The 27,811-nt window shown below is 41.8% G+C and overlaps 61 non-coding genes and 1 pseudogene across 61 annotated transcripts; all 62 read left to right on the forward strand.

The window, feature by feature from the left end:
* The first annotated feature begins 118 nt into the window (after positions 1-118).
* Positions 119-237, forward strand: LOC142478746 (5S ribosomal RNA). The gene has a single exon (XR_012793479.1). It is a non-coding gene; the product is annotated as a 5S ribosomal RNA (ribosomal RNA).
* Positions 238-523: 286 nt separating this feature from the next.
* On the forward strand, positions 524-642 carry LOC142478748 (5S ribosomal RNA). The gene has a single exon (XR_012793481.1). It is a non-coding gene; the product is annotated as a 5S ribosomal RNA (ribosomal RNA).
* Positions 643-928: 286 nt separating this feature from the next.
* LOC142478678 (5S ribosomal RNA) lies at positions 929-1,047 on the forward strand. Its single transcript, XR_012793411.1, has one exon. It is a non-coding gene; the product is annotated as a 5S ribosomal RNA (ribosomal RNA).
* Positions 1,048-1,333: 286 nt separating this feature from the next.
* LOC142479158 (5S ribosomal RNA) lies at positions 1,334-1,452 on the forward strand. Its single transcript, XR_012793888.1, has one exon. It is a non-coding gene; the product is annotated as a 5S ribosomal RNA (ribosomal RNA).
* A 676-nt stretch (positions 1,453-2,128) lies between these two features.
* On the forward strand, positions 2,129-2,247 carry LOC142479628 (5S ribosomal RNA). The gene has a single exon (XR_012794313.1). It is a non-coding gene; the product is annotated as a 5S ribosomal RNA (ribosomal RNA).
* Positions 2,248-2,923: 676 nt separating this feature from the next.
* LOC142478749 (5S ribosomal RNA) lies at positions 2,924-3,042 on the forward strand. Its single transcript, XR_012793482.1, has one exon. It is a non-coding gene; the product is annotated as a 5S ribosomal RNA (ribosomal RNA).
* Positions 3,043-3,328: 286 nt separating this feature from the next.
* On the forward strand, positions 3,329-3,447 carry LOC142478689 (5S ribosomal RNA). Its single transcript, XR_012793422.1, has one exon. It is a non-coding gene; the product is annotated as a 5S ribosomal RNA (ribosomal RNA).
* Positions 3,448-3,733: 286 nt separating this feature from the next.
* On the forward strand, positions 3,734-3,852 carry LOC142479699 (5S ribosomal RNA). Its single transcript, XR_012794381.1, has one exon. It is a non-coding gene; the product is annotated as a 5S ribosomal RNA (ribosomal RNA).
* A 286-nt stretch (positions 3,853-4,138) lies between these two features.
* LOC142479629 (5S ribosomal RNA) lies at positions 4,139-4,257 on the forward strand. The gene has a single exon (XR_012794314.1). It is a non-coding gene; the product is annotated as a 5S ribosomal RNA (ribosomal RNA).
* Positions 4,258-4,933: 676 nt separating this feature from the next.
* On the forward strand, positions 4,934-5,052 carry LOC142478750 (5S ribosomal RNA). The gene has a single exon (XR_012793483.1). It is a non-coding gene; the product is annotated as a 5S ribosomal RNA (ribosomal RNA).
* A 286-nt stretch (positions 5,053-5,338) lies between these two features.
* LOC142479272 (5S ribosomal RNA) lies at positions 5,339-5,457 on the forward strand (annotated as a pseudogene).
* Positions 5,458-5,743: 286 nt separating this feature from the next.
* Positions 5,744-5,862, forward strand: LOC142479399 (5S ribosomal RNA). Its single transcript, XR_012794092.1, has one exon. It is a non-coding gene; the product is annotated as a 5S ribosomal RNA (ribosomal RNA).
* Positions 5,863-6,148: 286 nt separating this feature from the next.
* Positions 6,149-6,267, forward strand: LOC142478751 (5S ribosomal RNA). The gene has a single exon (XR_012793484.1). It is a non-coding gene; the product is annotated as a 5S ribosomal RNA (ribosomal RNA).
* A 286-nt stretch (positions 6,268-6,553) lies between these two features.
* Positions 6,554-6,672, forward strand: LOC142478701 (5S ribosomal RNA). Its single transcript, XR_012793434.1, has one exon. It is a non-coding gene; the product is annotated as a 5S ribosomal RNA (ribosomal RNA).
* A 286-nt stretch (positions 6,673-6,958) lies between these two features.
* On the forward strand, positions 6,959-7,077 carry LOC142479700 (5S ribosomal RNA). The gene has a single exon (XR_012794382.1). It is a non-coding gene; the product is annotated as a 5S ribosomal RNA (ribosomal RNA).
* A 286-nt stretch (positions 7,078-7,363) lies between these two features.
* On the forward strand, positions 7,364-7,482 carry LOC142479630 (5S ribosomal RNA). Its single transcript, XR_012794315.1, has one exon. It is a non-coding gene; the product is annotated as a 5S ribosomal RNA (ribosomal RNA).
* A 676-nt stretch (positions 7,483-8,158) lies between these two features.
* Positions 8,159-8,277, forward strand: LOC142479410 (5S ribosomal RNA). Its single transcript, XR_012794103.1, has one exon. It is a non-coding gene; the product is annotated as a 5S ribosomal RNA (ribosomal RNA).
* A 286-nt stretch (positions 8,278-8,563) lies between these two features.
* Positions 8,564-8,682, forward strand: LOC142478712 (5S ribosomal RNA). Its single transcript, XR_012793445.1, has one exon. It is a non-coding gene; the product is annotated as a 5S ribosomal RNA (ribosomal RNA).
* A 286-nt stretch (positions 8,683-8,968) lies between these two features.
* Positions 8,969-9,087, forward strand: LOC142479412 (5S ribosomal RNA). The gene has a single exon (XR_012794104.1). It is a non-coding gene; the product is annotated as a 5S ribosomal RNA (ribosomal RNA).
* Positions 9,088-9,373: 286 nt separating this feature from the next.
* Positions 9,374-9,492, forward strand: LOC142478724 (5S ribosomal RNA). The gene has a single exon (XR_012793456.1). It is a non-coding gene; the product is annotated as a 5S ribosomal RNA (ribosomal RNA).
* A 286-nt stretch (positions 9,493-9,778) lies between these two features.
* Positions 9,779-9,897, forward strand: LOC142479701 (5S ribosomal RNA). Its single transcript, XR_012794383.1, has one exon. It is a non-coding gene; the product is annotated as a 5S ribosomal RNA (ribosomal RNA).
* Positions 9,898-10,183: 286 nt separating this feature from the next.
* Positions 10,184-10,302, forward strand: LOC142478752 (5S ribosomal RNA). The gene has a single exon (XR_012793485.1). It is a non-coding gene; the product is annotated as a 5S ribosomal RNA (ribosomal RNA).
* A 286-nt stretch (positions 10,303-10,588) lies between these two features.
* LOC142478735 (5S ribosomal RNA) lies at positions 10,589-10,707 on the forward strand. Its single transcript, XR_012793469.1, has one exon. It is a non-coding gene; the product is annotated as a 5S ribosomal RNA (ribosomal RNA).
* Positions 10,708-10,993: 286 nt separating this feature from the next.
* Positions 10,994-11,112, forward strand: LOC142478753 (5S ribosomal RNA). Its single transcript, XR_012793486.1, has one exon. It is a non-coding gene; the product is annotated as a 5S ribosomal RNA (ribosomal RNA).
* A 286-nt stretch (positions 11,113-11,398) lies between these two features.
* Positions 11,399-11,517, forward strand: LOC142478754 (5S ribosomal RNA). The gene has a single exon (XR_012793487.1). It is a non-coding gene; the product is annotated as a 5S ribosomal RNA (ribosomal RNA).
* Positions 11,518-11,803: 286 nt separating this feature from the next.
* Positions 11,804-11,922, forward strand: LOC142478747 (5S ribosomal RNA). Its single transcript, XR_012793480.1, has one exon. It is a non-coding gene; the product is annotated as a 5S ribosomal RNA (ribosomal RNA).
* A 286-nt stretch (positions 11,923-12,208) lies between these two features.
* LOC142479702 (5S ribosomal RNA) lies at positions 12,209-12,327 on the forward strand. The gene has a single exon (XR_012794384.1). It is a non-coding gene; the product is annotated as a 5S ribosomal RNA (ribosomal RNA).
* A 286-nt stretch (positions 12,328-12,613) lies between these two features.
* Positions 12,614-12,732, forward strand: LOC142479631 (5S ribosomal RNA). Its single transcript, XR_012794316.1, has one exon. It is a non-coding gene; the product is annotated as a 5S ribosomal RNA (ribosomal RNA).
* Positions 12,733-13,018: 286 nt separating this feature from the next.
* On the forward strand, positions 13,019-13,137 carry LOC142478758 (5S ribosomal RNA). Its single transcript, XR_012793491.1, has one exon. It is a non-coding gene; the product is annotated as a 5S ribosomal RNA (ribosomal RNA).
* Positions 13,138-13,423: 286 nt separating this feature from the next.
* Positions 13,424-13,542, forward strand: LOC142478755 (5S ribosomal RNA). Its single transcript, XR_012793488.1, has one exon. It is a non-coding gene; the product is annotated as a 5S ribosomal RNA (ribosomal RNA).
* A 286-nt stretch (positions 13,543-13,828) lies between these two features.
* LOC142478770 (5S ribosomal RNA) lies at positions 13,829-13,947 on the forward strand. The gene has a single exon (XR_012793503.1). It is a non-coding gene; the product is annotated as a 5S ribosomal RNA (ribosomal RNA).
* Positions 13,948-14,233: 286 nt separating this feature from the next.
* On the forward strand, positions 14,234-14,352 carry LOC142478756 (5S ribosomal RNA). The gene has a single exon (XR_012793489.1). It is a non-coding gene; the product is annotated as a 5S ribosomal RNA (ribosomal RNA).
* Positions 14,353-14,638: 286 nt separating this feature from the next.
* Positions 14,639-14,757, forward strand: LOC142478782 (5S ribosomal RNA). The gene has a single exon (XR_012793514.1). It is a non-coding gene; the product is annotated as a 5S ribosomal RNA (ribosomal RNA).
* Positions 14,758-15,043: 286 nt separating this feature from the next.
* On the forward strand, positions 15,044-15,162 carry LOC142478757 (5S ribosomal RNA). Its single transcript, XR_012793490.1, has one exon. It is a non-coding gene; the product is annotated as a 5S ribosomal RNA (ribosomal RNA).
* Positions 15,163-15,448: 286 nt separating this feature from the next.
* On the forward strand, positions 15,449-15,567 carry LOC142478759 (5S ribosomal RNA). The gene has a single exon (XR_012793492.1). It is a non-coding gene; the product is annotated as a 5S ribosomal RNA (ribosomal RNA).
* Positions 15,568-15,853: 286 nt separating this feature from the next.
* LOC142478793 (5S ribosomal RNA) lies at positions 15,854-15,972 on the forward strand. Its single transcript, XR_012793525.1, has one exon. It is a non-coding gene; the product is annotated as a 5S ribosomal RNA (ribosomal RNA).
* A 286-nt stretch (positions 15,973-16,258) lies between these two features.
* On the forward strand, positions 16,259-16,377 carry LOC142478760 (5S ribosomal RNA). The gene has a single exon (XR_012793493.1). It is a non-coding gene; the product is annotated as a 5S ribosomal RNA (ribosomal RNA).
* Positions 16,378-16,663: 286 nt separating this feature from the next.
* On the forward strand, positions 16,664-16,782 carry LOC142478761 (5S ribosomal RNA). The gene has a single exon (XR_012793494.1). It is a non-coding gene; the product is annotated as a 5S ribosomal RNA (ribosomal RNA).
* A 286-nt stretch (positions 16,783-17,068) lies between these two features.
* LOC142478804 (5S ribosomal RNA) lies at positions 17,069-17,187 on the forward strand. Its single transcript, XR_012793536.1, has one exon. It is a non-coding gene; the product is annotated as a 5S ribosomal RNA (ribosomal RNA).
* Positions 17,188-17,473: 286 nt separating this feature from the next.
* LOC142478762 (5S ribosomal RNA) lies at positions 17,474-17,592 on the forward strand. The gene has a single exon (XR_012793495.1). It is a non-coding gene; the product is annotated as a 5S ribosomal RNA (ribosomal RNA).
* A 286-nt stretch (positions 17,593-17,878) lies between these two features.
* Positions 17,879-17,997, forward strand: LOC142478816 (5S ribosomal RNA). The gene has a single exon (XR_012793548.1). It is a non-coding gene; the product is annotated as a 5S ribosomal RNA (ribosomal RNA).
* A 286-nt stretch (positions 17,998-18,283) lies between these two features.
* LOC142478763 (5S ribosomal RNA) lies at positions 18,284-18,402 on the forward strand. The gene has a single exon (XR_012793496.1). It is a non-coding gene; the product is annotated as a 5S ribosomal RNA (ribosomal RNA).
* Positions 18,403-18,688: 286 nt separating this feature from the next.
* Positions 18,689-18,807, forward strand: LOC142478764 (5S ribosomal RNA). Its single transcript, XR_012793497.1, has one exon. It is a non-coding gene; the product is annotated as a 5S ribosomal RNA (ribosomal RNA).
* Positions 18,808-19,093: 286 nt separating this feature from the next.
* LOC142478766 (5S ribosomal RNA) lies at positions 19,094-19,212 on the forward strand. The gene has a single exon (XR_012793498.1). It is a non-coding gene; the product is annotated as a 5S ribosomal RNA (ribosomal RNA).
* A 286-nt stretch (positions 19,213-19,498) lies between these two features.
* Positions 19,499-19,617, forward strand: LOC142478827 (5S ribosomal RNA). The gene has a single exon (XR_012793559.1). It is a non-coding gene; the product is annotated as a 5S ribosomal RNA (ribosomal RNA).
* Positions 19,618-19,903: 286 nt separating this feature from the next.
* On the forward strand, positions 19,904-20,022 carry LOC142478767 (5S ribosomal RNA). Its single transcript, XR_012793499.1, has one exon. It is a non-coding gene; the product is annotated as a 5S ribosomal RNA (ribosomal RNA).
* A 286-nt stretch (positions 20,023-20,308) lies between these two features.
* On the forward strand, positions 20,309-20,427 carry LOC142478768 (5S ribosomal RNA). The gene has a single exon (XR_012793500.1). It is a non-coding gene; the product is annotated as a 5S ribosomal RNA (ribosomal RNA).
* A 286-nt stretch (positions 20,428-20,713) lies between these two features.
* LOC142478838 (5S ribosomal RNA) lies at positions 20,714-20,832 on the forward strand. The gene has a single exon (XR_012793570.1). It is a non-coding gene; the product is annotated as a 5S ribosomal RNA (ribosomal RNA).
* A 286-nt stretch (positions 20,833-21,118) lies between these two features.
* Positions 21,119-21,237, forward strand: LOC142479159 (5S ribosomal RNA). Its single transcript, XR_012793889.1, has one exon. It is a non-coding gene; the product is annotated as a 5S ribosomal RNA (ribosomal RNA).
* A 676-nt stretch (positions 21,238-21,913) lies between these two features.
* On the forward strand, positions 21,914-22,032 carry LOC142479632 (5S ribosomal RNA). Its single transcript, XR_012794317.1, has one exon. It is a non-coding gene; the product is annotated as a 5S ribosomal RNA (ribosomal RNA).
* A 676-nt stretch (positions 22,033-22,708) lies between these two features.
* Positions 22,709-22,827, forward strand: LOC142478769 (5S ribosomal RNA). Its single transcript, XR_012793501.1, has one exon. It is a non-coding gene; the product is annotated as a 5S ribosomal RNA (ribosomal RNA).
* Positions 22,828-23,113: 286 nt separating this feature from the next.
* Positions 23,114-23,232, forward strand: LOC142478849 (5S ribosomal RNA). Its single transcript, XR_012793581.1, has one exon. It is a non-coding gene; the product is annotated as a 5S ribosomal RNA (ribosomal RNA).
* A 286-nt stretch (positions 23,233-23,518) lies between these two features.
* LOC142478771 (5S ribosomal RNA) lies at positions 23,519-23,637 on the forward strand. The gene has a single exon (XR_012793504.1). It is a non-coding gene; the product is annotated as a 5S ribosomal RNA (ribosomal RNA).
* A 286-nt stretch (positions 23,638-23,923) lies between these two features.
* Positions 23,924-24,042, forward strand: LOC142478860 (5S ribosomal RNA). The gene has a single exon (XR_012793592.1). It is a non-coding gene; the product is annotated as a 5S ribosomal RNA (ribosomal RNA).
* A 286-nt stretch (positions 24,043-24,328) lies between these two features.
* Positions 24,329-24,447, forward strand: LOC142479703 (5S ribosomal RNA). Its single transcript, XR_012794385.1, has one exon. It is a non-coding gene; the product is annotated as a 5S ribosomal RNA (ribosomal RNA).
* A 286-nt stretch (positions 24,448-24,733) lies between these two features.
* Positions 24,734-24,852, forward strand: LOC142479633 (5S ribosomal RNA). Its single transcript, XR_012794318.1, has one exon. It is a non-coding gene; the product is annotated as a 5S ribosomal RNA (ribosomal RNA).
* A 676-nt stretch (positions 24,853-25,528) lies between these two features.
* On the forward strand, positions 25,529-25,647 carry LOC142478772 (5S ribosomal RNA). The gene has a single exon (XR_012793505.1). It is a non-coding gene; the product is annotated as a 5S ribosomal RNA (ribosomal RNA).
* A 286-nt stretch (positions 25,648-25,933) lies between these two features.
* LOC142478773 (5S ribosomal RNA) lies at positions 25,934-26,052 on the forward strand. The gene has a single exon (XR_012793506.1). It is a non-coding gene; the product is annotated as a 5S ribosomal RNA (ribosomal RNA).
* A 286-nt stretch (positions 26,053-26,338) lies between these two features.
* LOC142479400 (5S ribosomal RNA) lies at positions 26,339-26,457 on the forward strand. Its single transcript, XR_012794093.1, has one exon. It is a non-coding gene; the product is annotated as a 5S ribosomal RNA (ribosomal RNA).
* A 286-nt stretch (positions 26,458-26,743) lies between these two features.
* On the forward strand, positions 26,744-26,862 carry LOC142478774 (5S ribosomal RNA). The gene has a single exon (XR_012793507.1). It is a non-coding gene; the product is annotated as a 5S ribosomal RNA (ribosomal RNA).
* A 286-nt stretch (positions 26,863-27,148) lies between these two features.
* LOC142478775 (5S ribosomal RNA) lies at positions 27,149-27,267 on the forward strand. Its single transcript, XR_012793508.1, has one exon. It is a non-coding gene; the product is annotated as a 5S ribosomal RNA (ribosomal RNA).
* A 286-nt stretch (positions 27,268-27,553) lies between these two features.
* LOC142478777 (5S ribosomal RNA) lies at positions 27,554-27,672 on the forward strand. Its single transcript, XR_012793509.1, has one exon. It is a non-coding gene; the product is annotated as a 5S ribosomal RNA (ribosomal RNA).
* Positions 27,673-27,811: the final 139 nt, after the last annotated feature.

Genomic DNA, 27,811 nt, shown 5'->3' on the forward strand with positions numbered 1-27,811 from the left:
ATTCCGTCTATAGTACATTTGAGTGCACCTGTCATTTTCTCAGTCTCTGTGTATGCATGGAGCAAGATATAGGCTCATGGATTTAAGAATGAGAGGATATCATGAGACAGCAATCTCCACCTACGGCCATACTACCTTGACAGCGCCCGATCCCGTCAGATCTCGGAAGCTAAGCAGGGTGAGGCTTGATTAGTACTGGGTTGGGAGACTGCCTGGGAATACCAGGTGCTGTAGGGGTTTTTATTTTTCGCTTCCCTAATGAAAATATACATGGCATTCCTCGCAGCAAATGAAAATGTTTCATTTCTTGCTACTTTTTTCCCGCAGTGGCAAAGAAATCTATCGTTTTTTCCTCTGAAAGTTCAACACAATGCAACCTTCCAAAATAGAATTCTGACATCAAGAATTCCGTCTATAGTACATTTGAGTGCACCTGTCATTTTCTCAGTCTCTGTGTATGCATGGAGCAAGATATAGGCTCATGGATTTAAGAATGAGAGGATATCATGAGACAGCAATCTCCACCTACGGCCATACTACCTTGACAGCGCCCGATCCCGTCAGATCTCGGAAGCTAAGCAGGGTGAGGCTTGATTAGTACTGGGTTGGGAGACTGCCTGGGAATACCAGGTGCTGTAGGGGTTTTTATTTTTCGCTTCCCTAATGAAAATATACATGGCATTCCTCGCAGCAAATGAAAATGTTTCATTTCTTGCTACTTTTTTCCCGCAGTGGCAAAGAAATATATCGTTTTTTCCTCTGAAAGTTCAACACAATGCAACCTTCCAAAATAGAATTCTGACATCAAGAATTCCGTCTATAGTACATTTGAGTGCACCTGTCATTTTCTCAGTCTCTGTGTATGCATGGAGCAAGATATAGGCTCATGGATTTAAGAATGAGAGGATATCATGAGACAGCAATCTCCACCTACGGCCATACTACCTTGAAAGCGCCCGATCCCGTCAGATCTCGGAAGCTAAGCAGGGTGAGGCTTGATTAGTACTGGGTTGGGAGACTGCCTGGGAATACCAGGTGCTGTGGGTGTTTTTATTTTTTGCTTCCCTAATGAAAATATACATGGCATTCCTTGCAGCAAATGAAAATGTTTCATTTTTTACTACTTTTTTCCCGCAGTGGCAAAGAAATATATCGTTTTTTCCTCAGAAAGTTCAACACAATGCAACCTTCCAAAATAGAATTCTGACATCAAGAATTCCGTCTATAGTACATTTGAGTGCACCTGTCATTTTCTCAGTCTCTTTGTATGCATGGAGCAAGATATAGGCTCATGGATTTAAGAATGAGAGGATATCATGAGACAGCAATCTCCACCTACGGCCATACTACCTTGAAAGCGCCCGATCCCGTCAGATCTTGGAAGCTAAGCAGGGTGAGGCTTGATTAGTACTGGGTTGGGAGACTGCCTGGGAATACCAGGTGCTGTAGGGGTTTTTATTTTTCGCTTCCCTAATGAAAATATACATGGCATTCCTCGCAGCAAATGAAAATGTTTCATTTCTTGCTACTTTTTTCCCGGAGTGGCAAAGAAATATATTGTTTTTTCCTCTGAAAGTTCAACACAATGCAACCTTCCAAAATAGAATTCTGACATCAAGAATTCCGTCTATAGTATATTTGAGTGCACCTGTCATTTTCTCAGTCTCTGATTTAATTTCTCCATTTAAGGTAATTCTTCAAGAATGTATTTTTTTAACGGTCACAATAATACACTTATGCCTCCCATGTCATTTAGAAATATATCATACAGGCCTCAGAACACTCAGCATGTTATATGGTGAGCTTGTGGCTCACAGAGTTGGGGTGTGCAGTGTTCAAGCTGATACTTGGAAGAGATAGTGAGTTCAAATCCAAACAGGAGGAGGTTGAATATAGGCACCTCTGAAATTTTTTACTACTTTTTTCCCGCAGTGGCAAAGAAATCTATCGTTTTTTCCTCTGAAAGTTCAACACAATGCAACCTTCCAAAATAGAATTCTGACATCAAGAATTCCGTCTATAGTACATTTGAGTGCACCTGTCATTTTCTCAGTCTCTGTGTATGCATGGAGCAAGATATAGGCTCATGGATTTAAGAATGAGAGGATATCATGAGACAGCAACCTCCACCTACGGCCATACTACCTTGAAAGCTCCCGATCCCGTCAGATCTCGGAAGCTAAGCAGGGTGAGGCTTGATTAGTACTGGGTTGGGAGACTGCCTGGGAATACCAGGTGCTGTAGGGGTTTTTATTTTTCGCTTCCCTAATGAAAATATACATGGCATTCCTCGCAGCAAATGAAAATGTTTCATTTCTTGCTACTTTTTTCCCGGAGTGGCAAAGAAATATATTGTTTTTTCCTCTGAAAGTTCAACACAATGCAACCTTCCAAAATAGAATTCTGACATCAAGAATTCCGTCTATAGTATATTTGAGTGCACCTGTCATTTTCTCAGTCTCTGATTTAATTTCTCCATTTAAGGTAATTCTTCAAGAATGTATTTTTTTAACGGTCACAATAATACACTTATGCCTCCCATGTCATTTAGAAATATATCATACAGGCCTCAGAACACTCAGCATGTTATATGGTGAGCTTGTGGCTCACAGAGTTGGGGTGTGCAGTGTTCAAGCTGATACTTGGAAGAGATAGTGAGTTCAAATCCAAACAGGAGGAGGTTGAATATAGGCACCTCTGAAATTTTTTACTACTTTTTTCCCGCAGTGGCAAAGAAATCTATCGTTTTTTCCTCTGAAAGTTCAACACAATGCAACCTTCCAAAATAGAATTCTGACATCAAGAATTCCGTCTATAGTACATTTGAGTGCACCTGTCATTTTCTCAGTCTCTGTGTATGCATGGAGCAAGATATAGGCTCATGGATTTAAGAATGAGAGGATATCATGAGACAGCAATCTCCACCTACGGCCATACTACCTTGACAGCGCCCGATCCCGTCAGATCTCGGAAGCTAAGCAGGGTGAGGCTTGATTAGTACTGGGTTGGGAGACTGCCTGGGAATACCAGGTGCTGTAGGGGTTTTTATTTTTCGCTTCCCTAATGAAAATATACATGGCATTCCTCGCAGCAAATGAAAATGTTTCATTTCTTGCTACTTTTTTCCCGCAGTGGCAAAGAAATATATCGTTTTTTCCTCTGAAAGTTCAACACAATGCAACCTTCCAAAATAGAATTCTGACATCAAGAATTCCGTCTATAGTACATTTGAGTGCACCTGTCATTTTCTCAGTCTCTGTGTATGCATGGAGCAAGATATAGGCTCATGGATTTAAGAATGAGAGGATATCATGAGACAGCAATCTCCACCTACGGCCATACTACCTTGAAAGCGCCCGATCCCGTCAGATCTCGGAAGCTAAGCAGGGTGAGGCTTGATTAGTACTGGGTTGGGAGACTGCCTGGGAATACCAGGTGCTGTGGGTGTTTTTATTTTTTGCTTCCCTAATGAAAATATACATGGCATTCCTTGCAGCAAATGAAAATGTTTAATTTTTTACTACTTTTTTCCCGCAGTGGCAAAGAAATCTATCGTTTTTTCCTCTGAAAGTTCAACACAATGCAACCTTCCAAAATAGAATTCTGACATCAAGAATTCCGTCTATAGTACATTTGAGTGCACCTGTCATTTTCTCAGTCTCTGTGTATGCATGGAGCAAGATATAGGCTCATGGATTTAAGAATGAGAGGATATCATGAGACAGCAATCTCCACCTACGGCCATACTACCTTGACAGCGCCCGATCCCGTCAGATCTCGGAAGCTAAGCAGGGTGAGGCTTGATTAGTACTGGGTTGGGAGACTGCCTGGGAATACCAGGTGCTGTGGGTGTTTTTATTTTTTGCTTCCCTAATGAAAATATACATGGCATTCCTTGCAGCAAATTAAAATGTTTCATTTTTTACTACTTTTTTCCCGCAGTGGCAAAGAAATCTATCGTTTTTTCCTCTGAAAGTTCAACACAATGCAACCTTCCAAAATAGAATTCTGACATCAAGAATTCCGTCTATAGTACATTTGAGTGCACCTGTCATTTTCTCAGTCTCTGTGTATGCATGGAGCAAGATATAGGCTCATGGATTTAAGAATGAGAGGATATCATGAGACAGCAACCTCCACCTACGGCCATACTACCTTGAAAGCTCCCGATCCCGTCAGATCTCGGAAGCTAAGCAGGGTGAGGCTTGATTAGTACTGGGTTGGGAGACTGCCTGGGAATACCAGGTGCTGTAGGGGTTTTTATTTTTCGCTTCCCTAATGAAAATATACATGGCATTCCTCGCAGCAAATGAAAATGTTTCATTTCTTGCTACTTTTTTCCCGGAGTGGCAAAGAAATATATTGTTTTTTCCTCTGAAAGTTCAACACAATGCAACCTTCCAAAATAGAATTCTGACATCAAGAATTCCGTCTATAGTATATTTGAGTGCACCTGTCATTTTCTCAGTCTCTGATTTAATTTCTCCATTTAAGGTAATTCTTCAAGAATGTATTTTTTTAACGGTCACAATAATACACTTATGCCTCCCATGTCATTTAGAAATATATCATACAGGCCTCAGAACACTCAGCATGTTATATGGTGAGCTTGTGGCTCACAGAGTTGGGGTGTGCAGTGTTCAAGCTGATACTTGGAAGAGATAGTGAGTTCAAATCCAAACAGGAGGAGGTTGAATATAGGCACCTCTGAAATTTTTTACTACTTTTTTCCCGCAGTGGCAAAGAAATCTATCGTTTTTTCCTCTGAAAGTTCAACACAATGCAACCTTCCAAAATAGAATTCTGACATCAAGAATTCCGTCTATAGTACATTTGAGTGCACCTGTCATTTTCTCAGTCTCTGTGTATGCATGGAGCAAGATATAGGCTCATGGATTTAAGAATGAGAGGATATCATGAGACAGCAATCTCCACCTACGGCCATACTACCTTGACAGCGCCCGATCCCGTCAGATCTCGGAAGCTAAGCAGGGTGAGGCTTGATTAGTACTGGGTTGGGAGACTGCCTGGGAATACCAGGTGCTGTAGGGGTTTTTATTTTTCGCTTCCCTAATGAAAATATACATGGCATTCCTCGCAGCAAATGAAAATGTTTCATTTCTTGCTACTTTTTTCCCGCAGTGGCAAAGAAATATATCGTTTTTTCCTCTGAAAGTTCAACACAATGCAACCTTCCAAAATAGAATTCTGACATCAAGAATTCCGTCTATAGTACATTTGAGTGCACCTGTCATTTTCTCAGTCTCTGTGTATGCATGGAGCAAGATATAGGCTCATGGATTTAAGAATGAGAGGATATCATGAGACAGCAATCTCCACCTACGGCCATACTACCTTGACAGTGCCCGATCCCGTCAGATCTCGGAAGCTAAGCAGTGTGAGGCTTGATTAGTACTGGGTTGGGAGACTGCCTGGGAATACCAGGTGCTGTAGGGGTTTTTATTTTTCGCTTCCCTAATGAAAATATACATGGCATTCCTCGCAGCAAATGAAAATGTTTCATTTCTTGCTACTTTTTTCCCGCAGTGGCAAAGAAATATATCGTTTTTTCCTCTGAAAGTTCAACACAATGCAACCTTCCAAAATAGAATTCTGACATCAAGAATTCCGTCTATAGTACATTTGAGTGCACCTGTCATTTTCTCAGTCTCTGTGTATGCATGGAGCAAGATATAGGCTCATGGATTTAAGAATGAGAGGATATCATGAGACAGCAATCTCCACCTACGGCCATACTACCTTGAAAGCGCCCGATCCCGTCAGATCTCGGAAGCTAAGCAGGGCGAGGCTTGATTAGTACTGGGTTGGGAGACTGCCTGGGAATACCAGGTGCTGTGGGTGTTTTTATTTTTTGCTTCCCTAATGAAAATATACATGGCATTCCTTGCAGCAAATGAAAATGTTTCATTTTTTACTACTTTTTTCCCGCAGTGGCAAAGAAATCTATCGTTTTTTCCTCTGAAAGTTCAACACAATGCAACCTTCCAAAATAGAATTCTGACATCAAGAATTCCGTCTATAGTACATTTGAGTGCACCTGTCATTTTCTCAGTCTCTGTGTATGCATGGAGCAAGATATAGGCTCATGGATTTAAGAATGAGAGGATATCATGAGACAGCAATCTCCACCTACGGCCATACTACCTTGACAGCGCCCGATCCCGTCAGATCTCGGAAGCTAAGCAGGGTGAGGCTTGATTAGTACTGGGTTGGGAGACTGCCTGGGAATACCAGGTGCTGTAGGGGTTTTTATTTTTCGCTTCCCTAATGAAAATATACATGGCATTCCTCGCAGCAAATGAAAATGTTTCATTTCTTGCTACTTTTTTCCCGCAGTGGCAAAGAAATATATCGTTTTTTCCTCTGAAAGTTCAACACAATGCAACCTTCCAAAATAGAATTCTGACATCAAGAATTCCGTCTATAGTACATTTGAGTGCACCTGTCATTTTCTCAGTCTCTGTGTATGCATGGAGCAAGATATAGGCTCATGGATTTAAGAATGAGAGGATATCATGAGACAGCAATCTCCACCTACGGCCATACTACCTTGAAAGCGCCCGATCCCGTCAGATCTCGGAAGCTAAGCAGGGTGAGGCTTGATTAGTACTGGGTTGGGAGACTGCCTGGGAATACCAGGTGCTGTGGGTGTTTTTATTTTTTGCTTCCCTAATGAAAATATACATGGCATTCCTTGCAGCAAATGAAAATGTTTCATTTTTTACTACTTTTTTCCCGCAGTGGCAAAGAAATCTATCGTTTTTTCCTCTGAAAGTTCAACACAATGCAACCTTCCAAAATAGAATTCTGACATCAAGAATTCCGTCTATAGTACATTTGAGTGCACCTGTCATTTTCTCAGTCTCTGTGTATGCATGGAGCAAGATATAGGCTCATGGATTTAAGAATGAGAGGATATCATGAGACAGCAATCTCCACCTACGGCCATACTACCTTGACAGCGCCCGATCCCGTCAGATCTCGGAAGCTAAGCAGGGTGAGGCTTGATTAGTACTGGGTTGGGAGACTGCCTGGGAATACCAGGTGCTGTGGGTGTTTTTATTTTTTGCTTCCCTAATGAAAATATACATGGCATTCCTTGCAGCAAATTAAAATGTTTCATTTTTTACTACTTTTTTCCCGCAGTGGCAAAGAAATCTATCGTTTTTTCCTCTGAAAGTTCAACACAATGCAACCTTCCAAAATAGAATTCTGACATCAAGAATTCCGTCTATAGTACATTTGAGTGCACCTGTCATTTTCTCAGTCTCTGTGTATGCATGGAGCAAGATATAGGCTCATGGATTTAAGAATGAGAGGATATCATGAGACAGCAACCTCCACCTACGGCCATACTACCTTGAAAGCTCCCGATCCCGTCAGATCTCGGAAGCTAAGCAGGGTGAGGCTTGATTAGTACTGGGTTGGGAGACTGCCTGGGAATACCAGGTGCTGTAGGGGTTTTTATTTTTCGCTTCCCTAATGAAAATATACATGGCATTCCTCGCAGCAAATGAAAATGTTTCATTTCTTGCTACTTTTTTCCCGGAGTGGCAAAGAAATATATTGTTTTTTCCTCTGAAAGTTCAACACAATGCAACCTTCCAAAATAGAATTCTGACATCAAGAATTCCGTCTATAGTATATTTGAGTGCACCTGTCATTTTCTCAGTCTCTGATTTAATTTCTCCATTTAAGGTAATTCTTCAAGAATGTATTTTTTTAACGGTCACAATAATACACTTATGCCTCCCATGTCATTTAGAAATATATCATACAGGCCTCAGAACACTCAGCATGTTATATGGTGAGCTTGTGGCTCACAGAGTTGGGGTGTGCAGTGTTCAAGCTGATACTTGGAAGAGATAGTGAGTTCAAATCCAAACAGGAGGAGGTTGAATATAGGCACCTCTGAAATTTTTTACTACTTTTTTCCCGCAGTGGCAAAGAAATCTATCGTTTTTTCCTCTGAAAGTTCAACACAATGCAACCTTCCAAAATAGAATTCTGACATCAAGAATTCCGTCTATAGTACATTTGAGTGCACCTGTCATTTTCTCAGTCTCTGTGTATGCATGGAGCAAGATATAGGCTCATGGATTTAAGAATGAGAGGATATCATGAGACAGCAATCTCCACCTACGGCCATACTACCTTGAAAGCGCCCGATCCCGTCAGATCTCGGAAGCTAAGCAGGGTGAGGCTTGATTAGTACTGGGTTGGGAGACTGCCTGGGAATACCAGGTGCTGTAGGGGTTTTTATTTTTCGCTTCCCTAATGAAAATATACATGGCATTCCTCGCAGCAAATGAAAATGTTTCATTTCTTGCTACTTTTTTCCCGCAGTGGCAAAGAAATATATCGTTTTTTCCTCTGAAAGTTCAACACAATGCAACCTTCCAAAATAGAATTCTGACATCAAGAATTCCGTCTATAGTACATTTGAGTGCACCTGTCATTTTCTCAGTCTCTGTGTATGCATGGAGCAAGATATAGGCTCATGGATTTAAGAATGAGAGGATATCATGAGACAGCAATCTCCACCTACGGCCATACTACCTTGAAAGCGCCCGATCCCGTCAGATCTCGGAAGCTAAGCAGGGTGAGGCTTGATTAGTACTGGGTTGGGAGACTGCCTGGGAATACCAGGTGCTGTGGGTGTTTTTATTTTTTGCTTCCCTAATGAAAATATACATGGCATTCCTTGCAGCAAATGAAAATGTTTCATTTTTTACTACTTTTTTCCCGCAGTGGCAAAGAAATCTATCGTTTTTTCCTCTGAAAGTTCAACACAATGCAACCTTCCAAAATAGAATTCTGACATCAAGAATTCCGTCTATAGTACATTTGAGTGCACCTGTCATTTTCTCAGTCTCTGTGTATGCATGGAGCAAGATATAGGCTCATGGATTTAAGAATGAGAGGATATCATGAGACAGCAATCTCCACCTACGGCCATACTACCTTGAAAGCGCCCGATCCCGTCAGATCTCGGAAGCTAAGCAGGGTGAGGCTTGATTAGTACTGGGTTGGGAGACTGCCTGGGAATACCAGGTGCTGTAGGGGTTTTTATTTTTCGCTTCCCTAATGAAAATATACATGGCATTCCTCGCAGCAAATGAAAATGTTTCATTTCTTGCTACTTTTTTCCCGCAGTGGCAAAGAAATATATCGTTTTTTCCTCTGAAAGTTCAACACAATGCAACCTTCCAAAATAGAATTCTGACATCAAGAATTCCGTCTATAGTACATTTGAGTGCACCTGTCATTTTCTCAGTCTCTGTGTATGCATGGAGCAAGATATAGGCTCATGGATTTAAGAATGAGAGGATATCATGAGACAGCAATCTCCACCTACGGCCATACTACCTTGAAAGCGCCCGATCCCGTCAGATCTCGGAAGCTAAGCAGGGTGAGGCTTGATTAGTACTGGGTTGGGAGACTGCCTGGGAATACCAGGTGCTGTGGGTGTTTTTATTTTTTGCTTCCCTAATGAAAATATACATGGCATTCCTTGCAGCAAATGAAAATGTTTCATTTTTTACTACTTTTTTCCCGCAGTGGCAAAGAAATCTATCGTTTTTTCCTCTGAAAGTTCAACACAATGCAACCTTCCAAAATAGAATTCTGACATCAAGAATTCCGTCTATAGTACATTTGAGTGCACCTGTCATTTTCTCAGTCTCTGTGTATGCATGGAGCAAGATATAGGCTCATGGATTTAAGAATGAGAGGATATCATGAGACAGCAATCTCCACCTACGGCCATACTACCTTGACAGCGCCCGATCCCGTCAGATCTCGGAAGCTAAGCAGGGTGAGGCTTGATTAGTACTGGGTTGGGAGACTGCCTGGGAATACCAGGTGCTGTGGGTGTTTTTATTTTTTGCTTCCCTAATGAAAATATACATGGCATTCCTTGCAGCAAATTAAAATGTTTCATTTTTTACTACTTTTTTCCCGCAGTGGCAAAGAAATATATCGTTTTTTCCTCAGAAAGTTCAACACAATGCAACCTTCCAAAATAGAATTCTGACATCAAGAATTCCGTCTATAGTACATTTGAGTGCACCTGTCATTTTCTCAGTCTCTGTGTATGCATGGAGCAAGATATAGGCTCATGGATTTAAGAATGAGAGGATATCATGAGACAGCAATCTCCACCTACGGCCATACTACCTTGACAGCGCCCGATCCCGTCAGATCTCGGAAGCTAAGCAGGGTGAGGCTTGATTAGTACTGGGTTGGGAGACTGCCTGGGAATACCAGGTGCTGTAGGGGTTTTTATTTTTCGCTTCCCTAATGAAAATATACATGGCATTCCTCGCAGCAAATGAAAATGTTTCATTTCTTGCTACTTTTTTCCCGCAGTGGCAAAGAAATATATCGTTTTTTCCTCTGAAAGTTCAACACAATGCAACCTTCCAAAATAGAATTCTGACATCAAGAATTCCGTCTATAGTACATTTGAGTGCACCTGTCATTTTCTCAGTCTCTGTGTATGCATGGAGCAAGATATAGGCTCATGGATTTAAGAATGAGAGGATATCATGAGACAGCAATCTCCACCTACGGCCATACTACCTTGAAAGCGCCCGATCCCGTCAGATCTCGGAAGCTAAGCAGGGTGAGGCTTGATTAGTACTGGGTTGGGAGACTGCCTGGGAATACCAGGTGCTGTGGGTGTTTTTAATTTTTGCTTCCCTAATGAAAATATACATGGCATTCCTTGCAGCAAATGAAAATGTTTCATTTTTTACTACTTTTTTCCCGCAGTGGCAAAGAAATCTATCGTTTTTTCCTCTGAAAGTTCAACACAATGCAACCTTCCAAAATAGAATTCTGACATCAAGAATTCCGTCTATAGTACATTTGAGTGCACCTGTCATTTTCTCAGTCTCTGTGTATGCATGGAGCAAGATATAGGCTCATGGATTTAAGAATGAGAGGATATCATGAGACAGCAATCTCCACCTACGGCCATACTACCTTGACAGCGCCCGATCCCGTCAGATCTCGGAAGCTAAGCAGGGTGAGGCTTGATTAGTACTGGGTTGGGAGACTGCCTGGGAATACCAGGTGCTGTAGGGGTTTTTATTTTTCGCTTCCCTAATGAAAATATACATGGCATTCCTCGCAGCAAATGAAAATGTTTCATTTCTTGCTACTTTTTTCCCGCAGTGGCAAAGAAATCTATCGTTTTTTCCTCTGAAAGTTCAACACAATGCAACCTTCCAAAATAGAATTCTGACATCAAGAATTCCGTCTATAGTACATTTGAGTGCACCTGTCATTTTCTCAGTCTCTGTGTATGCATGGAGCAAGATATAGGCTCATGGATTTAAGAATGAGAGGATATCATGAGACAGCAATCTCCACCTACGGCCATACTACCTTGACAGCGCCCGATCCCGTCAGATCTCGGAAGCTAAGCAGGGTGAGGCTTGATTAGTACTGGGTTGGGAGACTGCCTGGGAATACCAGGTGCTGTAGGGGTTTTTATTTTTCGCTTCCCTAATGAAAATATACATGGCATTCCTCGCAGCAAATGAAAATGTTTCATTTCTTGCTACTTTTTTCCCGCAGTGGCAAAGAAATCTATCGTTTTTTCCTCTGAAAGTTCAACACAATGCAACCTTCCAAAATAGAATTCTGACATCAAGAATTCCGTCTATAGTACATTTGAGTGCACCTGTCATTTTCTCAGTCTCTGTGTATGCATGGAGCAAGATATAGGCTCATGGATTTAAGAATGAGAGGATATCATGAGACAGCAATCTCCACCTACGGCCATACTACCTTGAAAGCGCCCGATCCCGTCAGATCTCGGAAGCTAAGCAGGGTGAGGCTTGATTAGTACTGGGTTGGGAGACTGCCTGGGAATACCAGGTGCTGTGGGTGTTTTTATTTTTTGCTTCCCTAATGAAAATATACATGGCATTCCTTGCAGCAAATGAAAATGTTTCATTTTTTACTACTTTTTTCCCGCAGTGGCAAAGAAATCTATCGTTTTTTCCTCTGAAAGTTCAACACAATGCAACCTTCCAAAATAGAATTCTGACATCAAGAATTCCGTCTATAGTACATTTGAGTGCACCTGTCATTTTCTCAGTCTCTGTGTATGCATGGAGCAAGATATAGGCTCATGGATTTAAGAATGAGAGGATATCATGAGACAGCAATCTCCACCTACGGCCATACTACCTTGACAGCGCCCGATCCCGTCAGATCTCGGAAGCTAAGCAGGGTGAGGCTTGATTAGTACTGGGTTGGGAGACTGCCTGGGAATACCAGGTGCTGTGGGTGTTTTTATTTTTTGCTTCCCTAATGAAAATATACATGGCATTCCTTGCAGCAAATTAAAATGTTTCATTTTTTACTACTTTTTTCCCGCAGTGGCAAAGAAATCTATCGTTTTTTCCTCTGAAAGTTCAACACAATGCAACCTTCCAAAATAGAATTCTGACATCAAGAATTCCGTCTATAGTACATTTGAGTGCACCTGTCATTTTCTCAGTCTCTGTGTATGCATGGAGCAAGATATAGGCTCATGGATTTAAGAATGAGAGGATATCATGAGACAGCAACCTCCACCTACGGCCATACTACCTTGAAAGCTCCCGATCCCGTCAGATCTCGGAAGCTAAGCAGGGTGAGGCTTGATTAGTACTGGGTTGGGAGACTGCCTGGGAATACCAGGTGCTGTAGGGGTTTTTATTTTTCGCTTCCCTAATGAAAATATACATGGCATTCCTCGCAGCAAATGAAAATGTTTCATTTCTTGCTACTTTTTTCCCGCAGTGGCAAAGAAATATATCGTTTTTTCCTCTGAAAGTTCAACACAATGCAACCTTCCAAAATAGAATTCTGACATCAAGAATTCCGTCTATAGTACATTTGAGTGCACCTGTCATTTTCTCAGTCTCTGTGTATGCATGGAGCAAGATATAGGCTCATGGATTTAAGAATGAGAGGATATCATGAGACAGCAATCTCCACCTACGGCCATACTACCTTGAAAGCGCCCGATCCCGTCAGATCTCGGAAGCTAAGCAGGGTGAGGCTTGATTAGTACTGGGTTGGGAGACTGCCTGGGAATACCAGGTGCTGTGGGTGTTTTTATTTTTTGCTTCCCTAATGAAAATATACATGGCATTCCTTGCAGCAAATGAAAATGTTTCATTTTTTACTACTTTTTTCCCGCAGTGGCAAAGAAATCTATCGTTTTTTCCTCTGAAAGTTCAACACAATGCAACCTTCCAAAATAGAATTCTGACATCAAGAATTCCGTCTATAGTACATTTGAGTGCACCTGTCATTTTCTCAGTCTCTGTGTATGCATGGAGCAAGATATAGGCTCATGGATTTAAGAATGAGAGGATATCATGAGACAGCAATCTCCACCTACGGCCATACTACCTTGACAGCGCCCGATCCCGTCAGATCTCGGAAGCTAAGCAGGGTGAGGCTTGATTAGTACTGGGTTGGGAGACTGCCTGGGAATACCAGGTGCTGTAGGGGTTTTTATTTTTCGCTTCCCTAATGAAAATATACATGGCATTCCTCGCAGCAAATGAAAATGTTTCATTTCTTGCTACTTTTTTCCCGCAGTGGCAAAGAAATCTATCGTTTTTTCCTCTGAAAGTTCAACACAATGCAACCTTCCAAAATAGAATTCTGACATCAAGAATTCCGTCTATAGTACATTTGAGTGCACCTGTCATTTTCTCAGTCTCTGTGTATGCATGGAGCAAGATATAGGCTCATGGATTTAAGAATGAGAGGATATCATGAGACAGCAATCTCCACCTACGGCCATACTACCTTGAAAGCGCCCGATCCCGTCAGATCTCGGAAGCTAAGCAGGGTGAGGCTTGATTAGTACTGGGTTGGGAGACTGCCTGGGAATACCAGGTGCTGTGGGTGTTTTTATTTTTTGCTTCCCTAATGAAAATATACATGGCATTCCTTGCAGCAAATGAAAATGTTTCATTTTTTACTACTTTTTTCCCGCAGTGGCAAAGAAATCTATCGTTTTTTCCTCTGAAAGTTCAACACAATGCAACCTTCCAAAATAGAATTCTGACATCAAGAATTCCGTCTATAGTACATTTGAGTGCACCTGTCATTTTCTCAGTCTCTGTGTATGCATGGAGCAAGATATAGGCTCATGGATTTAAGAATGAGAGGATATCATGAGACAGCAATCTCCACCTACGGCCATACTACCTTGACAGCGCCCGATCCCGTCAGATCTCGGAAGCTAAGCAGGGTGAGGCTTGATTAGTACTGGGTTGGGAGACTGCCTGGGAATACCAGGTGCTGTAGGGGTTTTTATTTTTCGCTTCCCTAATGAAAATATACATGGCATTCCTCGCAGCAAATGAAAATGTTTCATTTCTTGCTACTTTTTTCCCGCAGTGGCAAAGAAATCTATCGTTTTTTCCTCTGAAAGTTCAACACAATGCAACCTTCCAAAATAGAATTCTGACATCAAGAATTCCGTCTATAGTACATTTGAGTGCACCTGTCATTTTCTCAGTCTCTGTGTATGCATGGAGCAAGATATAGGCTCATGGATTTAAGAATGAGAGGATATCATGAGACAGCAATCTCCACCTACGGCCATACTACCTTGAAAGCGCCCGATCCCGTCAGATCTCGGAAGCTAAGCAGGGTGAGGCTTGATTAGTACTGGGTTGGGAGACTGCCTGGGAATACCAGGTGCTGTGGGTGTTTTTATTTTTTGCTTCCCTAATGAAAATATACATGGCATTCCTTGCAGCAAATGAAAATGTTTCATTTTTTACTACTTTTTTCCCGCAGTGGCAAAGAAATCTATCGTTTTTTCCTCAGAAAGTTCAACACAATGCAACCTTCCAAAATAGAATTCTGACATCAAGAATTCCGTCTATAGTACATTTGAGTGCACCTGTCATTTTCTCAGTCTCTGTGTATGCATGGAGCAAGATATAGGCTCATGGATTTAAGAATGAGAGGATATCATGAGACAGCAATCTCCACCTACGGCCATACTACCTTGACAGCGCCCGATCCCGTCAGATCTCGGAAGCTAAGCAGGGTGAGGCTTGATTAGTACTGGGTTGGGAGACTGCCTGGGAATACCAGGTGCTGTAGGGGTTTTTATTTTTCGCTTCCCTAATGAAAATATACATGGCATTCCTCGCAGCAAATGAAAATGTTTCATTTCTTGCTACTTTTTTCCCGCAGTGGCAAAGAAATATATCGTTTTTTCCTCTGAAAGTTCAACACAATGCAACCTTCCAAAATAGAATTCTGACATCAAGAATTCCGTCTATAGTACATTTGAGTGCACCTGTCATTTTCTCAGTCTCTGTGTATGCATGGAGCAAGATATAGGCTCATGGATTTAAGAATGAGAGGATATCATGAGACAGCAATCTCCACCTACGGCCATACTACCTTGACAGCGCCCGATCCCGTCAGATCTCGGAAGCTAAGCAGGGTGAGGCTTGATTAGTACTGGGTTGGGAGACTGCCTGGGAATACCAGGTGCTGTAGGGGTTTTTATTTTTCGCTTCCCTAATGAAAATATACATGGCATTCCTCGCAGCAAATGAAAATGTTTCATTTCTTGCTACTTTTTTCCCGCAGTGGCAAAGAAATCTATCGTTTTTTCCTCTGAAAGTTCAACACAATGCAACCTTCCAAAATAGAATTCTGACATCAAGAATTCCGTCTATAGTACATTTGAGTGCACCTGTCATTTTCTCAGTCTCTGTGTATGCATGGAGCAAGATATAGGCTCATGGATTTAAGAATGAGAGGATATCATGAGACAGCAATCTCCACCTACGGCCATACTACCTTGAAAGCGCCCGATCCCGTCAGATCTCGGAAGCTAAGCAGGGTGAGGCTTGATTAGTACTGGGTTGGGAGACTGCCTGGGAATACCAGGTGCTGTGGGTGTTTTTATTTTTTGCTTCCCTAATGAAAATATACATGGCATTCCTTGCAGCAAATGAAAATGTTTCATTTTTTACTACTTTTTTCCCGCAGTGGCAAAGAAATCTATCGTTTTTTCCTCAGAAAGTTCAACACAATGCAACCTTCCAAAATAGAATTCTGACATCAAGAATTCCGTCTATAGTACATTTGAGTGCACCTGTCATTTTCTCAGTCTCTGTGTATGCATGGAGCAAGATATAGGCTCATGGATTTAAGAATGAGAGGATATCATGAGACAGCAATCTCCACCTACGGCCATACTACCTTGACAGCGCCCGATCCCGTCAGATCTCGGAAGCTAAGCAGGGTGAGGCTTGATTAGTACTGGGTTGGGAGACTGCCTGGGAATACCAGGTGCTGTAGGGGTTTTTATTTTTCGCTTCCCTAATGAAAATATACATGGCATTCCTCGCAGCAAATGAAAATGTTTCATTTCTTGCTACTTTTTTCCCGCAGTGGCAAAGAAATCTATCGTTTTTTCCTCTGAAAGTTCAACACAATGCAACCTTCCAAAATAGAATTCTGACATCAAGAATTCCGTCTATAGTACATTTGAGTGCACCTGTCATTTTCTCAGTCTCTGTGTATGCATGGAGCAAGATATAGGCTCATGGATTTAAGAATGAGAGGATATCATGAGACAGCAATCTCCACCTACGGCCATACTACCTTGACAGCGCCCGATCCCGTCAGATCTCGGAAGCTAAGCAGGGTGAGGCTTGATTAGTACTGGGTTGGGAGACTGCCTGGGAATACCAGGTGCTGTAGGGGTTTTTATTTTTCGCTTCCCTAATGAAAATATACATGGCATTCCTCGCAGCAAATGAAAATGTTTCATTTCTTGCTACTTTTTTCCCGCAGTGGCAAAGAAATCTATCGTTTTTTCCTCTGAAAGTTCAACACAATGCAACCTTCCAAAATAGAATTCTGACATCAAGAATTCCGTCTATAGTACATTTGAGTGCACCTGTCATTTTCTCAGTCTCTGTGTATGCATGGAGCAAGATATAGGCTCATGGATTTAAGAATGAGAGGATATCATGAGACAGCAATCTCCACCTACGGCCATACTACCTTGAAAGCGCCCGATCCCGTCAGATCTCGGAAGCTAAGCAGGGTGAGGCTTGATTAGTACTGGGTTGGGAGACTGCCTGGGAATACCAGGTGCTGTGGGTGTTTTTATTTTTTGCTTCCCTAATGAAAATATACATGGCATTCCTTGCAGCAAATGAAAATGTTTCATTTTTTACTACTTTTTTCCCGCAGTGGCAAAGAAATATATCGTTTTTTCCTCAGAAAGTTCAACACAATGCAACCTTCCAAAATAGAATTCTGACATCAAGAATTCCGTCTATAGTACATTTGAGTGCACCTGTCATTTTCTCAGTCTCTGTGTATGCATGGAGCAAGATATAGGCTCATGGATTTAAGAATGAGAGGATATCATGAGACAGCAATCTCCACCTACGGCCATACTACCTTGACAGCGCCCGATCCCGTCAGATCTCGGAAGCTAAGCAGGGTGAGGCTTGATTAGTACTGGGTTGGGAGACTGCCTGGGAATACCAGGTGCTGTAGGGGTTTTTATTTTTCGCTTCCCTAATGAAAATATACATGGCATTCCTCGCAGCAAATGAAAATGTTTCATTTCTTGCTACTTTTTTCCCGCAGTGGCAAAGAAATCTATCGTTTTTTCCTCTGAAAGTTCAACACAATGCAACCTTCCAAAATAGAATTCTGACATCAAGAATTCCGTCTATAGTACATTTGAGTGCACCTGTCATTTTCTCAGTCTCTGTGTATGCATGGAGCAAGATATAGGCTCATGGATTTAAGAATGAGAGGATATCATGAGACAGCAATCTCCACCTACGGCCATACTACCTTGAAAGCGCCCGATCCCGTCAGATCTCGGAAGCTAAGCAGGGTGAGGCTTGATTAGTACTGGGTTGGGAGACTGCCTGGGAATACCAGGTGCTGTGGGTGTTTTTATTTTTTGCTTCCCTAATGAAAATATACATGGCATTCCTTGCAGCAAATGAAAATGTTTCATTTTTTACTACTTTTTTCCCGCAGTGGCAAAGAAATCTATCGTTTTTTCCTCAGAAAGTTCAACACAATGCAACCTTCCAAAATAGAATTCTGACATCAAGAATTCCGTCTATAGTACATTTGAGTGCACCTGTCATTTTCTCAGTCTCTGTGTATGCATGGAGCAAGATATAGGCTCATGGATTTAAGAATGAGAGGATATCATGAGACAGCAATCTCCACCTACGGCCATACTACCTTGACAGCGCCCGATCCCGTCAGATCTCGGAAGCTAAGCAGGGTGAGGCTTGATTAGTACTGGGTTGGGAGACTGCCTGGGAATACCAGGTGCTGTAGGGGTTTTTATTTTTCGCTTCCCTAATGAAAATATACATGGCATTCCTCGCAGCAAATGAAAATGTTTCATTTCTTGCTACTTTTTTCCCGCAGTGGCAAAGAAATCTATCGTTTTTTCCTCTGAAAGTTCAACACAATGCAACCTTCCAAAATAGAATTCTGACATCAAGAATTCCGTCTATAGTACATTTGAGTGCACCTGTCATTTTCTCAGTCTCTGTGTATGCATGGAGCAAGATATAGGCTCATGGATTTAAGAATGAGAGGATATCATGAGACAGCAATCTCCACCTACGGCCATACTACCTTGACAGCGCCCGATCCCGTCAGATCTCGGAAGCTAAGCAGGGTGAGGCTTGATTAGTACTGGGTTGGGAGACTGCCTGGGAATACCAGGTGCTGTAGGGGTTTTTATTTTTCGCTTCCCTAATGAAAATATACATGGCATTCCTCGCAGCAAATGAAAATGTTTCATTTCTTGCTACTTTTTTCCCGCAGTGGCAAAGAAATCTATCGTTTTTTCCTCTGAAAGTTCAACACAATGCAACCTTCCAAAATAGAATTCTGACATCAAGAATTCCGTCTATAGTACATTTGAGTGCACCTGTCATTTTCTCAGTCTCTGTGTATGCATGGAGCAAGATATAGGCTCATGGATTTAAGAATGAGAGGATATCATGAGACAGCAATCTCCACCTACGGCCATACTACCTTGACAGCGCCCGATCCCGTCAGATCTCGGAAGCTAAGCAGGGTGAGGCTTGATTAGTACTGGGTTGGGAGACTGCCTGGGAATACCAGGTGCTGTAGGGGTTTTTATTTTTCGCTTCCCTAATGAAAATATACATGGCATTCCTCGCAGCAAATGAAAATGTTTCATTTCTTGCTACTTTTTTCCCGCAGTGGCAAAGAAATCTATCGTTTTTTCCTCTGAAAGTTCAACACAATGCAACCTTCCAAAATAGAATTCTGACATCAAGAATTCCGTCTATAGTACATTTGAGTGCACCTGTCATTTTCTCAGTCTCTGTGTATGCATGGAGCAAGATATAGGCTCATGGATTTAAGAATGAGAGGATATCATGAGACAGCAATCTCCACCTACGGCCATACTACCTTGAAAGCGCCCGATCCCGTCAGATCTCGGAAGCTAAGCAGGGTGAGGCTTGATTAGTACTGGGTTGGGAGACTGCCTGGGAATACCAGGTGCTGTGGGTGTTTTTATTTTTTGCTTCCCTAATGAAAATATACATGGCATTCCTTGCAGCAAATGAAAATGTTTCATTTTTTACTACTTTTTTCCCGCAGTGGCAAAGAAATATATCGTTTTTTCCTCAGAAAGTTCAACACAATGCAACCTTCCAAAATAGAATTCTGACATCAAGAATTCCGTCTATAGTACATTTGAGTGCACCTGTCATTTTCTCAGTCTCTGTGTATGCATGGAGCAAGATATAGGCTCATGGATTTAAGAATGAGAGGATATCATGAGACAGCAATCTCCACCTACGGCCATACTACCTTGACAGCGCCCGATCCCGTCAGATCTCGGAAGCTAAGCAGGGTGAGGCTTGATTAGTACTGGGTTGGGAGACTGCCTGGGAATACCAGGTGCTGTAGGGGTTTTTATTTTTCGCTTCCCTAATGAAAATATACATGGCATTCCTCGCAGCAAATGAAAATGTTTCATTTCTTGCTACTTTTTTCCCGCAGTGGCAAAGAAATCTATCGTTTTTTCCTCTGAAAGTTCAACACAATGCAACCTTCCAAAATAGAATTCTGACATCAAGAATTCCGTCTATAGTACATTTGAGTGCACCTGTCATTTTCTCAGTCTCTGTGTATGCATGGAGCAAGATATAGGCTCATGGATTTAAGAATGAGAGGATATCATGAGACAGCAATCTCCACCTACGGCCATACTACCTTGACAGCGCCCGATCCCGTCAGATCTCGGAAGCTAAGCAGGGTGAGGCTTGATTAGTACTGGGTTGGGAGACTGCCTGGGAATACCAGGTGCTGTAGGGGTTTTTATTTTTCGCTTCCCTAATGAAAATATACATGGCATTCCTCGCAGCAAATGAAAATGTTTCATTTCTTGCTACTTTTTTCCCGCAGTGGCAAAGAAATATATCGTTTTTTCCTCTGAAAGTTCAACACAATGCAACCTTCCAAAATAGAATTCTGACATCAAGAATTCCGTCTATAGTACATTTGAGTGCACCTGTCATTTTCTCAGTCTCTGTGTATGCATGGAGCAAGATATAGGCTCATGGATTTAAGAATGAGAGGATATCATGAGACAGCAATCTCCACCTACGGCCATACTACCTTGAAAGCGCCCGATCCCGTCAGATCTCGGAAGCTAAGCAGGGTGAGGCTTGATTAGTACTGGGTTGGGAGACTGCCTGGGAATACCAGGTGCTGTGGGTGTTTTTATTTTTTGCTTCCCTAATGAAAATATACATGGCATTCCTTGCAGCAAATGAAAATGTTTCATTTTTTACTACTTTTTTCCCGCAGTGGCAAAGAAATATATCGTTTTTTCCTCAGAAAGTTCAACACAATGCAACCTTCCAAAATAGAATTCTGACATCAAGAATTCCGTCTATAGTACATTTGAGTGCACCTGTCATTTTCTCAGTCTCTGTGTATGCATGGAGCAAGATATAGGCTCATGGATTTAAGAATGAGAGGATATCATGAGACAGCAATCTCCACCTACGGCCATACTACCTTGAAAGCGCCCGATCCCGTCAGATCTTGGAAGCTAAGCAGGGTGAGGCTTGATTAGTACTGGGTTGGGAGACTGCCTGGGAATACCAGGTGCTGTAGGGGTTTTTATTTTTCGCTTCCCTAATGAAAATATACATGGCATTCCTCGCAGCAAATGAAAATGTTTCATTTCTTGCTACTTTTTTCCCGGAGTGGCAAAGAAATATATTGTTTTTTCCTCTGAAAGTTCAACACAATGCAACCTTCCAAAATAGAATTCTGACATCAAGAATTCCGTCTATAGTATATTTGAGTGCACCTGTCATTTTCTCAGTCTCTGATTTAATTTCTCCATTTAAGGTAATTCTTCAAGAATGTATTTTTTTAACGGTCACAATAATACACTTATGCCTCCCATGTCATTTAGAAATATATCATACAGGCCTCAGAACACTCAGCATGTTATATGGTGAGCTTGTGGCTCACAGAGTTGGGGTGTGCAGTGTTCAAGCTGATACTTGGAAGAGATAGTGAGTTCAAATCCAAACAGGAGGAGGTTGAATATAGGCACCTCTGAAATTTTTTACTACTTTTTTCCCGCAGTGGCAAAGAAATCTATCGTTTTTTCCTCTGAAAGTTCAACACAATGCAACCTTCCAAAATAGAATTCTGACATCAAGAATTCCGTCTATAGTACATTTGAGTGCACCTGTCATTTTCTCAGTCTCTGTGTATGCATGGAGCAAGATATAGGCTCATGGATTTAAGAATGAGAGGATATCATGAGACAGCAACCTCCACCTACGGCCATACTACCTTGAAAGCTCCCGATCCCGTCAGATCTCGGAAGCTAAGCAGGGTGAGGCTTGATTAGTACTGGGTTGGGAGACTGCCTGGGAATACCAGGTGCTGTAGGGGTTTTTATTTTTCGCTTCCCTAATGAAAATATACATGGCATTCCTCGCAGCAAATGAAAATGTTTCATTTCTTGCTACTTTTTTCCCGGAGTGGCAAAGAAATATATTGTTTTTTCCTCTGAAAGTTCAACACAATGCAACCTTCCAAAATAGAATTCTGACATCAAGAATTCCGTCTATAGTATATTTGAGTGCACCTGTCATTTTCTCAGTCTCTGATTTAATTTCTCCATTTAAGGTAATTCTTCAAGAATGTATTTTTTTAACGGTCACAATAATACACTTATGCCTCCCATGTCATTTAGAAATATATCATACAGGCCTCAGAACACTCAGCATGTTATATGGTGAGCTTGTGGCTCACAGAGTTGGGGTGTGCAGTGTTCAAGCTGATACTTGGAAGAGATAGTGAGTTCAAATCCAAACAGGAGGAGGTTGAATATAGGCACCTCTGAAATTTTTTACTACTTTTTTCCCGCAGTGGCAAAGAAATCTATCGTTTTTTCCTCTGAAAGTTCAACACAATGCAACCTTCCAAAATAGAATTCTGACATCAAGAATTCCGTCTATAGTACATTTGAGTGCACCTGTCATTTTCTCAGTCTCTGTGTATGCATGGAGCAAGATATAGGCTCATGGATTTAAGAATGAGAGGATATCATGAGACAGCAATCTCCACCTACGGCCATACTACCTTGACAGCGCCCGATCCCGTCAGATCTCGGAAGCTAAGCAGGGTGAGGCTTGATTAGTACTGGGTTGGGAGACTGCCTGGGAATACCAGGTGCTGTAGGGGTTTTTATTTTTCGCTTCCCTAATGAAAATATACATGGCATTCCTCGCAGCAAATGAAAATGTTTCATTTCTTGCTACTTTTTTCCCGCAGTGGCAAAGAAATATATCGTTTTTTCCTCTGAAAGTTCAACACAATGCAACCTTCCAAAATAGAATTCTGACATCAAGAATTCCGTCTATAGTACATTTGAGTGCACCTGTCATTTTCTCAGTCTCTGTGTATGCATGGAGCAAGATATAGGCTCATGGATTTAAGAATGAGAGGATATCATGAGACAGCAATCTCCACCTACGGCCATACTACCTTGAAAGCGCCCGATCCCGTCAGATCTCGGAAGCTAAGCAGGGTGAGGCTTGATTAGTACTGGGTTGGGAGACTGCCTGGGAATACCAGGTGCTGTGGGTGTTTTTATTTTTTGCTTCCCTAATGAAAATATACATGGCATTCCTTGCAGCAAATGAAAATGTTTCATTTTTTACTACTTTTTTCCCGCAGTGGCAAAGAAATCTATCGTTTTTTCCTCTGAAAGTTCAACACAATGCAACCTTCCAAAATAGAATTCTGACATCAAGAATTCCGTCTATAGTACATTTGAGTGCACCTGTCATTTTCTCAGTCTCTGTGTATGCATGGAGCAAGATATAGGCTCATGGATTTAAGAATGAGAGGATATCATGAGACAGCAATCTCCACCTACGGCCATACTACCTTGACAGCGCCCGATCCCGTCAGATCTCGGAAGCTAAGCAGGGTGAGGCTTGATTAGTACTGGGTTGGGAGACTGCCTGGGAATACCAGGTGCTGTAGGGGTTTTTATTTTTCGCTTCCCTAATGAAAATATACATGGCATTCCTCGCAGCAAATGAAAATGTTTCATTTCTTGCTACTTTTTTCCCGCAGTGGCAAAGAAATATATCGTTTTTTCCTCTGAAAGTTCAACACAATGCAACCTTCCAAAATAGAATTCTGACATCAAGAATTCCGTCTATAGTACATTTGAGTGCACCTGTCATTTTCTCAGTCTCTGTGTATGCATGGAGCAAGATATAGGCTCATGGATTTAAGAATGAGAGGATATCATGAGACAGCAATCTCCACCTACGGCCATACTACCTTGAAAGCGCCCGATCCCGTCAGATCTCGGAAGCTAAGCAGGGTGAGGCTTGATTAGTACTGGGTTGGGAGACTGCCTGGGAATACCAGGTGCTGTGGGTGTTTTTATTTTTTGCTTCCCTAATGAAAATATACATGGCATTCCTTGCAGCAAATGAAAATGTTTCATTTTTTACTACTTTTTTCCCGCAGTGGCAAAGAAATCTATCGTTTTTTCCTCTGAAAGTTCAACACAATGCAACCTTCCAAAATAGAATTCTGACATCAAGAATTCCGTCTATAGTACATTTGAGTGCACCTGTCATTTTCTCAGTCTCTGTGTATGCATGGAGCAAGATATAGGCTCATGGATTTAAGAATGAGAGGATATCATGAGACAGCAATCTCCACCTACGGCCATACTACCTTGACAGCGCCCGATCCCGTCAGATCTCGGAAGCTAAGCAGGGTGAGGCTTGATTAGTACTGGGTTGGGAGACTGCCTGGGAATACCAGGTGCTGTGGGTGTTTTTATTTTTTGCTTCCCTAATGAAAATATACATGGCATTCCTTGCAGCAAATTAAAATGTTTCATTTTTTACTACTTTTTTCCCGCAGTGGCAAAGAAATCTATCGTTTTTTCCTCTGAAAGTTCAACACAATGCAACCTTCCAAAATAGAATTCTGACATCAAGAATTCCGTCTATAGTACATTTGAGTGCACCTGTCATTTTCTCAGTCTCTGTGTATGCATGGAGCAAGATATAGGCTCATGGATTTAAGAATGAGAGGATATCATGAGACAGCAACCTCCACCTACGGCCATACTACCTTGAAAGCTCCCGATCCCGTCAGATCTCGGAAGCTAAGCAGGGTGAGGCTTGATTAGTACTGGGTTGGGAGACTGCCTGGGAATACCAGGTGCTGTAGGGGTTTTTATTTTTCGCTTCCCTAATGAAAATATACATGGCATTCCTCGCAGCAAATGAAAATGTTTCATTTCTTGCTACTTTTTTCCCGGAGTGGCAAAGAAATATATTGTTTTTTCCTCTGAAAGTTCAACACAATGCAACCTTCCAAAATAGAATTCTGACATCAAGAATTCCGTCTATAGTATATTTGAGTGCACCTGTCATTTTCTCAGTCTCTGATTTAATTTCTCCATTTAAGGTAATTCTTCAAGAATGTATTTTTTTAACGGTCACAATAATACACTTATGCCTCCCATGTCATTTAGAAATATATCATACAGGCCTCAGAACACTCAGCATGTTATATGGTGAGCTTGTGGCTCACAGAGTTGGGGTGTGCAGTGTTCAAGCTGATACTTGGAAGAGATAGTGAGTTCAAATCCAAACAGGAGGAGGTTGAATATAGGCACCTCTGAAATTTTTTACTACTTTTTTCCCGCAGTGGCAAAGAAATCTATCGTTTTTTCCTCTGAAAGTTCAACACAATGCAACCTTCCAAAATAGAATTCTGACATCAAGAATTCCGTCTATAGTACATTTGAGTGCACCTGTCATTTTCTCAGTCTCTGTGTATGCATGGAGCAAGATATAGGCTCATGGATTTAAGAATGAGAGGATATCATGAGACAGCAATCTCCACCTACGGCCATACTACCTTGACAGCGCCCGATCCCGTCAGATCTCGGAAGCTAAGCAGGGTGAGGCTTGATTAGTACTGGGTTGGGAGACTGCCTGGGAATACCAGGTGCTGTAGGGGTTTTTATTTTTCGCTTCCCTAATGAAAATATACATGGCATTCCTCGCAGCAAATGAAAATGTTTCATTTCTTGCTACTTTTTTCCCGCAGTGGCAAAGAAATATATCGTTTTTTCCTCTGAAAGTTCAACACAATGCAACCTTCCAAAATAGAATTCTGACATCAAGAATTCCGTCTATAGTACATTTGAGTGCACCTGTCATTTTCTCAGTCTCTGTGTATGCATGGAGCAAGATATAGGCTCATGGATTTAAGAATGAGAGGATATCATGAGACAGCAATCTCCACCTACGGCCATACTACCTTGACAGCGCCCGATCCCGTCAGATCTCGGAAGCTAAGCAGGGTGAGGCTTGATTAGTACTGGGTTGGGAGACTGCCTGGGAATACCAGGTGCTGTAGGGGTTTTTATTTTTCGCTTCCCTAATGAAAATATACATGGCATTCCTCGCAGCAAATGAAAATGTTTCATTTCTTGCTACTTTTTTCCCGCAGTGGCAAAGAAATATATCGTTTTTTCCTCTGAAAGTTCAACACAATGCAACCTTCCAAAATAGAATTCTGACATCAAGAATTCCGTCTATAGTACATTTGAGTGCACCTGTCATTTTCTCAGTCTCTGTGTATGCATGGAGCAAGATATAGGCTCATGGATTTAAGAATGAGAGGATATCATGAGACAGCAATCTCCACCTACGGCCATACTACCTTGAAAGCGCCCGATCCCGTCAGATCTCGGAAGCTAAGCAGGGCGAGGCTTGATTAGTACTGGGTTGGGAGACTGCCTGGGAATACCAGGTGCTGTGGGTGTTTTTATTTTTTGCTTCCCTAATGAAAATATACATGGCATTCCTTGCAGCAAATGAAAATGTTTCATTTTTTACTACTTTTTTCACGCAGTGGCAAAGAAATCTATCGTTTTTTCCTCTGAAAGTTCAACACAATGCAACCTTCCAAAATAGAATTCTGACATCAAGAATTCCGTCTATAGTACATTTGAGTGCACCTGTATTTTTCTCAGTCTCTGTGTATGCATGGAGCAAGATATAGGCTCATGGATTTAAGAATGAGAGGATATCATGAGACAGCAATCTCCACCTACGGCCATACTACCTTGACAGCGCCCGATCCCGTCAGATCTCGGAAGCTAAGCAGGGTGAGGCTTGATTAGTACTGGGTTGGGAGACTGCCTGGGAATACCAGGTGCTGTAGGGGTTTTTATTTTTCGCTTCCCTAATGAAAATATACATGGCATTCCTCGCAGCAAATGAAAATGTTTCATTTCTTGCTACTTTTTTCCCGCAGTGGCAAAGAAATATATCGTTTTTTCCTCTGAAAGTTCAACACAATGCAACCTTCCAAAATAGAATTCTGACATCAAGAATTCCGTCTATAGTACATTTGAGTGCACCTGTCATTTTCTCAGTCTCTGTGTATGCATGGAGCAAGATATAGGCTCATGGATTTAAGAATGAGAGGATATCATGAGACAGCAATCTCCACCTACGGCCATACTACCTTGACAGCGCCCGATCCCGTCAGATCTCGGAAGCTAAGCAGGGTGAGGCTTGATTAGTACTGGGTTGGGAGACTGCCTGGGAATACCAGGTGCTGTAGGGGTTTTTATTTTTCGCTTCCCTAATGAAAATATACATGGCATTCCTCGCAGCAAATGAAAATGTTTCATTTCTTGCTACTTTTTTCCCGCAGTGGCAAAGAAATATATCGTTTTTTCCTCTGAAAGTTCAACACAATGCAACCTTCCAAAATAGAATTCTGACATCAAGAATTCCGTCTATAGTACATTTGAGTGCACCTGTCATTTTCTCAGTCTCTGTGTATGCATGGAGCAAGATATAGGCTCATGGATTTAAGAATGAGAGGATATCATGAGACAGCAATCTCCACCTACGGCCATACTACCTTGACAGCGCCCGATCCCGTCAGATCTCGGAAGCTAAGCAGGGTGAGGCTTGATTAGTACTGGGTTGGGAGACTGCCTGGGAATACCAGGTGCTGTAGGGGTTTTTATTTTTCGCTTCCCTAATGAAAATATACATGGCATTCCTCGCAGCAAATGAAAATGTTTCATTTCTTGCTACTTTTTTCCCGCAGTGGCAAAGAAATATATCGTTTTTTCCTCTGAAAGTTCAACACAATGCAA

This window comes from Ascaphus truei, unplaced genomic scaffold (assembly GCF_040206685.1).
Source record: "Ascaphus truei isolate aAscTru1 unplaced genomic scaffold, aAscTru1.hap1 HAP1_SCAFFOLD_240, whole genome shotgun sequence".
Taxonomy (NCBI): Eukaryota; Metazoa; Chordata; class Amphibia; order Anura; family Ascaphidae; genus Ascaphus; species Ascaphus truei.